Source organism: Myodes glareolus, chromosome X (genome assembly GCF_982192425.1).
Source record: "Myodes glareolus chromosome X, mMyoGla1.1, whole genome shotgun sequence".
NCBI classification, from domain to species: Eukaryota; Metazoa; Chordata; class Mammalia; order Rodentia; family Cricetidae; genus Myodes; species Myodes glareolus.
The window spans coordinates 126,475,183-126,486,446 of NC_142053.1; the positions used below are offsets into that span (position 1 = coordinate 126,475,183).

Sequence of the window (11,264 nt, forward strand, 5' to 3'; positions counted from 1 at the left end):
CCCCGCCCCCACCCCACCCCCTGGGTACCAACCTCCGCGCGGAGCTAGGGAGTCGGCTAGCCGGCCGGGACGCAGCCCAGCTGCTGAGAGTGCCAGGGAGCTGAGCGGAGAAAGTCCACCCACCTCCCGGGAGTTCTTCCCCTCAGCGGGAACAGAGAGAACGCTCTGCTTGCGCTCGCCTCTGCCCAGCCGTCCAAACGCCTCCCTCAGCCCTCTACCTCCTCCGGCCCTCAAGTCGGTGACAACTTCTTTCCGGGTTTCATGGAAATATCGGAAAGCTTTCGGGAAGCTTCTTTAGTCCCTCAGCGGAGCCTGTCTCCGCTGGCCTCTGGCTTCCCTTTATCAGGACGCCCAGCACGGCAGAAAGGATGAGGCTGGGCAGAGGGAAGCTGAGGGAAAGAGCCTTCCGCGCCCCCAAATAGGAAGCCCCGAGATGCGCGGACCCTCAAAGTCTGCGCGGCTTGTCCCCAGACCGCCCCGACGCCCCCGGGAAGAGGAGCTGCAGCACCGGGCAGCCGACTCCAATCTCGGTTCGAGGCTGCCTACGGAGTGGCAACGCTGCCAGCCGTCCTTCTCCACAGCCTCCCCTCCCGGCCGGCCGCTCTGAAGCGGACCAGGTCGCAACCTCGTCCTCCACCCCAAAGCTGACAGGAATCGCGCCTCAACCCCGACACCGAACAGGATCTCCCCCCCCCCCCGGAGCCCCGGGAAACTGCCCAGAATTTCCTCATACCCGGGAAACTGAGCGAAGACTTGTCTTGCCAGCGCTCCCAAATGGCAGGCACTGGCTGGCAGTCTCCTCAGCCCGCCGAGCGCCCTGCCGCAGCCCTCGTCTGCCAGAGCCTGCACCCGACGCGACAGTCTCTGCGCTCAAGCCCCCCAAACTTACGAGGATCTCTCTGCGCCTCCCCGACTGACAGGAAACCTCTTCCCGCCCCCAGCGCGAGCGGAACGCCCTCGGCCGCGAGCCCTACGGGAACGTCTCCATGACGAAGGCGCTGGGAGTCCTCGAGACGCAGGGCTCAGCCCCGAGCCTGGCCGGCGGCTGTGCTCGCTCCGGGGCAACACGGCTCGGCTGAGGAGCAGAGGCTAGCCGGGCAGTTCCGGCCCCCGGGGCGGCGCGCGGAGGATTCTGGGAGCGCCGCTGCGAAGCTGGGAGCCTTACTTGCCTTCTCCTAGAAACCACATGCCGCGTCACGCAGTGCCTGTTGTCGGCTGGGGCTTGAGGGCAGCGGTCACCACAGACCTCGCACGGGCTGGCCGCTCAGAGCCTTCCAGAAGGCGAGGCCTGACCGGGGGAGGGGGGCGGGGGCCGACCGACCGGCGAGCGGCTTTGTCGCTGGCTCGCTCGCTCGTCAGGAGGCAGGCTCGAGCCGAGAACTGGTCGCAGGGTCTGAAGAGACCGCCAGAGGAGTCGCCAGGAGAGCCCGGGACCAGTGGCAGGAAATTCAAAGGCATCAATAAAGTTTATTCAAAATAACGAGGAAGTTGAGGCGGAGAGGGGAGGAGAAACATGGTAAACAGCTACCATATTGAGAGTGGCGGTGGTCCGGTAGGAAACAGGCTCGCCGCCATCTTAGGAGACCCGGGCACGCGAGGTGAAGGTGGAGCCCCGGACGTCAGGCCGCCGGCTCCCGCGTGACGTCACGGGGCGGGGCACCCTGTAGAGCCGAGGACGCGCTTCACCGCGGGGCGGCCCAATTGGCGCTCGAGACCTTGAGCTGGGAGGCGGAGAGGCCGCCATCTTAGGCGAGGCGGTAGTTTGGCTCCATTTTGAGTGGGGCCTGGAAGCCAAAACTCCCCTATCAGTGGGCAAACTGGGCATTAGGAAAGCGGCCCCGTCTTTCTCCCTCCCTCCCTCCGAACCCGAACTGCTCCTCCCTAGTCTCCTCCTCTGAGGGGAGGCGAACTCTGACTCCCTACTGCAGAAGTGATGGGTGGGCTGCGGGGGCGGGCTTCAGCCTCGGCGGGCCGGAATCCTCCCTGCAGCACCTTTCCTCAGAGCGCTTCTCGCGCACTAGGTCTTCTGCCCACGGCTGTTGTGGCCCAGTCTTCACTCTGTGAGAGGAAAACCTGTCGTTACCACCAAACCAAGAAACAGGTTTAGAGTAGGCAAGTGATTCGAGAGTCTGAACGGTGAGGACGGCACCTTCTGATTTCTCCCACAGTGAGCTGTCAGTTTTCCTTTCTGTCCCCAAGCTCTCTTCACCGGCCCTGCAGGTTCAATTCCGTCAGGAGCAAATACAGTTCAAGGATTTCCATATATCTGTACCAGGGTTTTCTGACTGAATGTAGTATGCTTCAAGATGGCGCTGTTTTCTTTTTTTTCCCCTCAGACATTAATGAAATAGCTCTAGTTCTTTTACTGTATGACTTTCCTACAGGATCCCATTACTTTATAAAATAAAGTGTGTTTAAAAATTGTTTTCTTACCAAAAGAGGCAAAGGGGTGTGGAAAAGAGAATGTGTACACAACAATTTTTCTCACTGGCAAACAGAAACGTAAGGACGAAAAGATGCTCAATAAGTGAATATTAATTTCCCTCTCTCCTGGTTCCCCCATTTCTCCCCTCCACCTCAGCCTCAGCTTCTTGAGTGTGTGATTACCAGCTGGTGGAGAACTCTTTAAACCATCTGAGAGGATGGGGCATAAGTTTAAGATGAAAGCAAAGCGGAAGGGAGGAAAGAGAAAAGGAAAATAAGCTAAGAGCCTCAAAGGCTGCTTGCTGTTAGAAGCTATATATACTTCAGGGAGACCAAGAGGATGTATAACGATTTCCTAAGGCATGGGATATGCTTAGTTGATAGTAATACTTGCTTAGCATGCACAAACCCCAATGTTCAATCCCCAGCACTGCGTACATGGTAGCCCTTGTACTCAGGAAGATCAGATGTTCAAAATCATCCTTAGCTGTGTAAGTTCCAGCCCAGCCTGGGATACATGAGCTCACAGGTAAAAATAAAAAATAATAACATTGTACACAAAAATAAGGTACACAAATGCATAGAGGCGCATGGGGAGACATACTGTAAGGAATTAGATTATGAGATTTTACAGTACAAAAATGAAAAGTTTAGATTTTATCCTTTAAGGAATAAGAAGCTACTGAAGGTTTTAAAAAGTGTGTGTGTGAAGTGCCCGAGTGAATGTGTGTGAACCATGTGTGGGCAGGACTGTGTGAAAGTCAGAAGAGGGCCCTGAACCTGGAGTTAGAGGAGTACATGAACTGTCATGGGTCCTGGAATTGAACCTGAATTCTCTGCAAGAGCAGTAAGCACTCTTAACCTTCTCTCTAGTAACTAAGTCATATTTGACTTAGCCAGAGGAGTGTGCAATTTTATTGGGCCCCGAGCTTATATGCACAATGAGATGAAGGGACTGGAGGACTTCCTTAGAAAAGAATATAGACCAATAAGTACTAAAGTTAGCTTCAAAGATGTGCAGTTAGACTATTTTTAGGAATTAAATCCAGCATAGAGTAATAACTATGACCAGAAATGATACAAGCCACACATAAATGTCCTGTAAAACACAAACTAAATTTAACCCCCAAGACTTATTAGGTGAACTTCAAATTTTCTTTTCTTTTTTGTTTGTTTTTTTTCTGAGACAGGGTCTTACTATGTAGCTCTGGCTGTCCTGAAACTCACTTTATAGCTCTGGCTGTCCTGAAACTCACAGAAATCCACCTCACCTCCCTCTGTCTCCCGAGTGCTGGAATTTCAAAGATAGCTCCAATGCCCCCTAACATAAGAAAAACTATGATGAGGCTCTCTGTGGAAACAGTTTCAGTAAATTGCAGACTTTATAAAACATAATAGCATGCCGCAGTATAGCAAGGTGACAATACTTGCACCTTAAGTTCTTTAATTTTCAAAGAATCAGGAAGGGGGATTATGTTTCAGTAGACTGAAATGAAAAGAAATGGAGATTAAAGTAATGAGTAGGGCCAGAAGATTGTCTGGTAATCTGGATATTTAGGAGCCCGAAAAGGCAAACCTTTAGGACTAAACGGAAGCTTTAGGTGAATAAGGGAAAGAGATATGAGTTCATTTCTGAATTGAGAGTCAGAGTGTATGATGGTACCACTGCCTGAGCCAGGGTATACAGAAAAACAGGTTTTGTGGGGAAGAATAAAATGTAGTTTTAACTTGGAGCAATTTAAGGTGTATGTGTGGAACAACAACTCACCCAATCATTATTTTCTTCTCTTCTTTTCAACCCTTCCATTCTTCTTTTGTTTGGCTTTGTTTTATTTTTTGAGACAGGGTTTCATTGCATAACCATGATGGCCTCAAACTCACTCCATAGCCCAGGTTAGCCTCTAACTCATGCTCCTACTTTCCATCAACTATTGTTGTAGGATACAGCCAACAGTTCTTTGTTAACCAGCACCAGGCACTGTACTGGATGCTGAGGATGTTCATGAATAATAAAATAAAAGTTCACTCATGTTTATTGTGCACCTGCTATTCTAGACACCAGGGATTCTGAAATGAATAAAACAGTCAAGATCCATGTCATCTTGTGACTCACATTCCAGTAAGGGAGACAGATATTAGAGTCAAATAAGACAGTTCCTAATTGTAGTGAATGCTATCAGGAAGACAGAACAAGTTACAAAGTAGAGAAGGATCCAGAGAGAAAGCTACTTTAGATAATGTAGTCAAGGAAGGCCTCTCTGAGAATGTGGCTTGCAAGTTTAGACCTGAATAATAAGAGCTAACTAAGAACAAGACAAAATCAAATGTGTAAAGGCCCTAAAACGGTAGTGGGAGGACGTGGTGTGGGACAGATCAGGGTTAGGGTAGACTCTGTAGACATGAATACCATACATGCACTCTTGAGGAGCACACAATATAATGAAGAAGGTGAGGCAACATTAACAAAATAAAGGGGGAAATATGGCTACGGCTACCTAGAGGTATGAGCGACCTGTGTGATAGCAAAGAGCCATAGTTAAATTACATATGCAATTCCTCTCCCCAGACAATTCCTCTGCATTCTTCCTAAGAAGTGGGAAGGGGAAGCTAAAGAGTGTGGTGAAAGGCCTAATTGTAAGAAACTGAACCCAAGGCAAGTCTGAGTTGCTGACAAAGGGCTCCTATCACTGTCAAAGATGGGAGTCAGCCTACTGCTGCCCCGGAAGTGTGGTCTGGTCTCTCTCAAAATACAGTATGTAATCTGAATTGGCTCTCATAGCCCAAGGTTGCTCTGAAAGCCTTCCTCCCACACGTACGTGTCTGCTCTACACTTCTAAGCCTTTAACTAGACAGGTAATTGAATGCATTCAATTAGATAACCACTACTAACCTGGGTGATTCATCCATTCACTAATAGCCTGCTAGCAAGAATCTTCAGAGGGATCTTTCCACCTCATTTCTCTTCATAAATGTACATCTAAATGTTGAGAAAAAAAAACTGATGAGAGCTAAAGTGAACTACAATGCTTGAAAAGAGATGGGAACATAATGGGGGAAAAGAAAAGGATAAAATAAGACAGACTGGTTTAAAAGCTTAAAAGCACGGTATACAAAAGAGCAAATAATGACATTATCTGAGAATTGCTATGTGATTAGTACTGCTCTGAACATAGGCTTACATATAGGCCAGCAGGTGGTACTGTCTTGTGACCCCAGCTTCTCAGGAGGCTGATGAAGGAGGGTTACGTGTTTAAGGTCCACCTAAGTGAGTTTAAGGCCAGCTGGGACAACTTAGTGAGGCCTTGTCTCAAAGCTGTTTTTAAACTTTTTTTATTTTATGTGCATCAGTGTTTTGTCTGCACACATGGCTGTGTGATAGTGTTGGATCCCCTGGAACTGGAGTTGCCAACAGTTGTGAGCTGCCTTGTAGGTGCTGATAGTTGAACCCGGGTCCTCTGGAAGAGCAACCAGTGCCCTTAACTGCTGAGCCATCTCTCCAGCCCCTCAAAACTATTTTTCGAGACATGTTTTCTCTATGTAGTCCTGGCTGTCCTGGAGCTCCCTATGTAGACCAGGATGCCTCAAACTTACCAGGTTTCAAAATAAAACTTTTAAAGGTCTGAGGCTATAGCTCTGGTACGTGGTTTGCCCAGTATGCGAAAGGCCCTGTGATCAATCCCAGTCCTTAATAAGGAAGTAAATAAATAAGCAATCATATAAACTCTTCAAATATTAATCCAGTCCTCATAGCAACCCCTTGAAGTGGGTACAAGTAATATTTATGGATGAGAAAACTGACTATAAACACTTTCTAATTCACCTGCTCGAGGTCACATAACCAGTATGCGTTCAACAAAGCTGGGCTCCTGATGATGTAGGTCGTAATGGTTAATATTGGCTGTCAACTTGACAAGAACTAGTATCTCTAGGAATGAACCTCTAGCCATGTCTATGAGGGAATTTCTAGATTGTATTCCTTGAGTTGTGGCGGTCATTCTGAATTGCGGGTAGCCCCATTCCACGGGCTGGGGTTCTAGGATAAGCAAAAAAGAGGAAATTACAAGCTGAGCATCAGCTTCCAGTTCTGCTTTCTGACAGTGGATAAAATGTGATCAGCCACTTTTGTCATGACTTCCCTGCAATTATAGAGCATACCCTCAAAGTGTGAGCCAAAAGCAACCCACCATCCTTCCTAAAGTAGCTGTTTTCAAGTATTTTGTCACAACAATGAGAAAAATCAACCAATAGACCTCCAGAGTCCAGGTTATTATCTACTCAGTTATTCTACCAGTGTGGATTTTTTTGTTTCTTTGTTTTTTGTTTTGTTTTGTTTTTGAGACAGTGATTCTCTGTGTAACAGCCCTGGCTGTCCTGGAACTCACTATATATACCAGGCTGGCCTTGAACTCACAGAGATCCATCTGCCTCTGCCTCCTGAGTGCTGGGATTAAAGGAATTCACTACCACCGCCCCAGCACTGGTGTGGATTTAATAGCATCTTGTGTATGGATGTTAAGAAAGAAGGTAATCAGCAGTTCTCTGCACACTCTTGGAAAAAAACCCATCAGAATGATGGCCCAATTGCCAAGCCAGGCAACCAAGAATTCATAGGCTGAACTTTTAAGTTATATAAAAATAACAAAGCTGCTTTCTAATTCATTATATGACCTCTGTATTTTAAAGGGGAAATGTTAAAAATGACATTGTATGGAACTCAGACTGAATCCAATGGAAACTGATTTGTATGAAAAATTCAGTCTTCTGGGGAAAGATGTCTAAGAATCATCAGCTGTAGATATACCGAAATTTTGCATTTTGAAATAATTTACTAGAAAATTATCTCAATAGACTGGGGATGTAGTTCAATGGTAAAGCACTTGGTCAAGTTACAGTAGTCTCTGGATTCTATTTCCAATGCTGAAAAAAAACAGGTTTATTTAGGCCAGGAGTGGTGGTGCAGACCTGTAATCCCAGCTTTTGGGAGGCAGAAGAAGGTGGGAGCTACAAATTCCAGGCCAGCCAAAGTCATATGGTGAAACCCTGTCTATATTTTTTTTAAAAAGAAGAAGGAATGTATCCCAATGGACTGGACTGGCAAATGTAGCTCAGTTGTAGAGACTTGCCAAGCATGTACAAGGTTTCATTCCGGCATCTACAGAGTAAGGGAGAAGTGTGGGGAAACTGGAGGAGCATATGAAATGCCACAATGATGAAAGTCAGAACCTTGTACATACTGATCAAACACTGTCACTAAATAACACCCCTAGCCTAGAAACTACTCTCTTTTTTGGTTTTCTAAGACAAGGTTTATCTATATAACAGTTCTGACTGTCCTGAAACTCACTCTGTAGACCAGAATTCATAGAGATCTGCCTGCCTCTGCCTCCTTAGTACTGGGTTTAAAGGCATGCGTCACCACCACCTGGCTAAACTACTTTTTTCTAAGAATATTTTTATTGACTCTTTGGTAATTTTATATGTGTATGTGTGGTTGTTTGAATAAGAATGACCCCCATAGGATCATATATTTGAATGCTTAGTTATTAGGGAGTGGTACTATTTGAGAAGGATTAGGAGGTGTGGCCTTGTTAGGGTAGATATGGCTTTGCTAGAGGAAGTGTGTAACTGGAGGTGGGGTTTGAAGTTTCAGAAGCTAGACCCAGAGTTTTTCTCTTCCTGCTGCCTGGTGGTCCAGATATAGAACTCTCAGCTACTTCTCCAGCATGCCCCCATGCTCCCTGTTATGATGACAATGGGCTAAGTATCTGAAACTGTAACCTCTGAAACTGTAGGCAAGCCCCAATTAAGTGCTTTTCTTTATAAGAGTTGCTGTTCTCATGGTGTGTCTTCACAGCAAACAGAACACTGTCTAAGGCAGTCTACAATGTATCTTGATCATATCCAACCCCAAATCCCCTCCCTTTCCCACTTTCACAGGAACCCTAAACATGTTCCCTCTCACTTTCACTTCTTTTTTTTTTCTGTAACCTACAAAGTCTTTTTAATGCTACCTATTGGAATGTTGATAGATTTTCTTGACTTGATCTTCAGTGCAGGTCTTGTTCAGGTGAACAAATACTGCTCTTAATAGTGCTAGGAATAGTGATATAACAGACACACATAAAATATTATTGTGGTCTTATAACTCATGTTGTTTTCAATTATATTGAAGTTGTGGACTGAGGGTACAGTTTAGTGTAGAACATTTATTTACCACACACAAAGCCCTGTATTCAATCCCCAACACTGTAAGGAAACAATCAAAAAGCAAAAAATATAAATGTTGGTGACAAAATGATTGAATCTGTAGAAAATCAAGCCAAAAATACCTTGTGACTAAGAAGTCACATTAATAACTTTTTATTATATAAAATTATGAAAATGTTTTAGAATTGATAGGTTTATGCATTGTTGTATATTGTTATTACCCCAATATGTTGTGTAAGTAATATAATATTCTTTAAAAACACCTTCTTATTTAAGAAGATTATTTAAGAATCTTGAATGCACTTCCCTTCTGTTTCCCTGCCTTTGAATGAGGAGCACTTCATTTTCTATTTGTACATGCCCCCAGAAAATTAGAGGTTCCCACCCCAGCTGGATGGTTCTTGTGAGCTAAACGTAGATTACAGTGATTCAGATATATACACTCTTCTAACCAAACACCTCTATTGAGAATCTGTGTGGGGGTGACTAGATGCCGTATAATAACACATATAAGGAGACTAATGTGGATATTTGACATTTTCACATAAACAGAATTATATTGTGTTATGTGGCCAACTGCTTTTACCACTTGACAAAATAACTTGGAGACCTTTCTATAGAAATGATTCCCCCAACATTTATATTTCTACAAGGAATTCCCTTCATTTGCATGAGTCTGAATTTATCTCCCCACTACTCTGATGGATGAAATGGCTTTACTTTTTCCCTTTTATAGGGATGCAAAGAGCATGCTACTATGAGCAGCTTTGTGCTCAAGTGTTTTTCTCGAGGTAGACCCTCAAAGGTGGGTTCCTGGGGCATAGAGTGAAGATATTTTCAGTTATGGAGGTAGAAGTGTAGCTGCACGGGACAACACTTGCTTAATGTGCATAAGCCTCGGTTTGATACTAGTACCAATCTTTAAAAAAATGCATACTGCTAAATTGTCTTTATAAAATATGTCAATTTTCACTCGTATCAAGAGTATATCTTCACATTTTTCAAATTTCCTAGAAACATGGTCTTTGAATTATTTTAAATTGTCAATCTGGTGGGTGAATAGTTGTAACTCGTCTTGGTTTTCTTCCCTCTCTGTATTTCTTTTAAATTTATTTTAATTTAATTTAAGACAAGACCTAACACTGTAGCCCATGTTCGCCTTAAACTGCCCTGTCCTCCATAGTGCTAAGATTATAGGCATAAGTTACTATATCTAGATTGTGTCTATTTTTATTGTTATCATTAGCATATATTAGTTGTACAAACAACAAACATTGGCAAAGTCATGCCAGTGATCATTATTTAGTGCTAATGAGAATGTTGCTTACTGATTTGCCTGCTCCCAGGCTCATGATGAGCCACTTACACATCTCAGGCCTACCTGCATGTGGAAATCAATATATCACAACAAAAAAGTAATTAGTACCATTTCAAAATACTAAAAATAGAGCTTTTATATGAGGTCAGGTATTTTAGTACAGGCCTATAATCCCAGCACATAGGGCATTGAGCTAGGAGTATGGCTATAAATTCAAAGCCAAACTGGGCTACATACTGAGTTCAAAGCCAGCCTGAGCTACCATCTTAGCTGTACTTCTTCTGGGAGAAGATGCTTAATATAAGCCTAATAGTGATATAATGTTAAACTTAATAATAGGGATACCTGCACATTCATGATGTAGGTGGGTCTTCTGTCTATGTGTTACTTTCATTGATCAAATAAAGAGACTGCCTTGGCCTTTGATAGGACAGCAACTTATATAGGCGGAGTAGACAGAACAGAATGCTGGGAGAAAGAAGCAGAGTCAGGCAGGTGCCATGAAGCTCCGGCCTGAGATGGACGTGGGTTAGAATCTTCCCGGTAAACCACAACCCCATGGTGATACACAGATTACTAGATATGGGTTAAAGCAAGATGTGAGAGTTAGCCAAGAAGAGGCTAGATATAATGGGCCAAGCAGTGTTTAAAAGAATACAGTTTCTGTGATTATTTCGGAGTTAAGCCACCCGGGATCCGGGCGGGAACGCAGCCTGCTGCTCCTTTTACACATTCATATTTACTGAGGGACTTCATGATAGCCAGTTACAGGATTAGCCTAAAATGGTCATAAAAATGAAAGGATAAAGGAAATGTAACTATGCACAATGAAGTTTTATTCAGTTATAAAGAAGAATATAATTATTTCATTTGAAGGCAAATAGAAGAAATTGGGGCTGGGTAGTCTAACAATGGTGGTCTGGATGTTGGAGAGGCTAAGAATCTGATAGCTACTCAGTCCATAAAGCAATCTGTTGCTGAAAATATGGAAGATTCCTGGAAGGTCACTGTGTCAGTCCACATGGGAACCTGAATAAGTTGGATTCTTATAATATCGTAAAATGACAATAGCAGCAGAGATAGACATACTCACTAGCAAGAAAGGCAGGCATGCATGCAGGCAGGGAAGCAAGCAAGCAATACTGTTTTATTTGGATCTTTATATCCGCATCACAACTGGAATGTAGTCTGGTATAGGGGAGGTCTTCCCTCAGTTAATTCTTCCTGGAAATACCCTCCTAGATTAGTCAATGGACTTGTCTCTTAATTGATTTCAGATCTAATCAAGTTGACAATCAAGTTGAACCAAACCATC

At 44.4% G+C, this 11,264-nt stretch overlaps 1 protein-coding gene across 5 annotated transcripts in view; it reads right to left on the minus strand.

Moving 5' to 3' along the window:
• Positions 1-1,610, minus strand: part of Phf8 (PHD finger protein 8) — a 93,908-nt gene extending 92,298 nt beyond the window's left edge. The window contains exon 1 of one of the 5 annotated variants that reach the window (XM_087902907.1): positions 1,170-1,610. The gene's annotated coding sequence lies outside the window, so the exon portion shown is untranslated. Of the gene's footprint in view, positions 1-733; positions 753-889; positions 1,112-1,165 lie in introns of those variants that run through there. The other 4 variants (XM_087902908.1, XM_087902906.1, XM_087902910.1 and 1 more) reach the window with 4 other exon arrangements.
• Between the last annotated feature and the right edge of the window lie 9,654 nt (positions 1,611-11,264).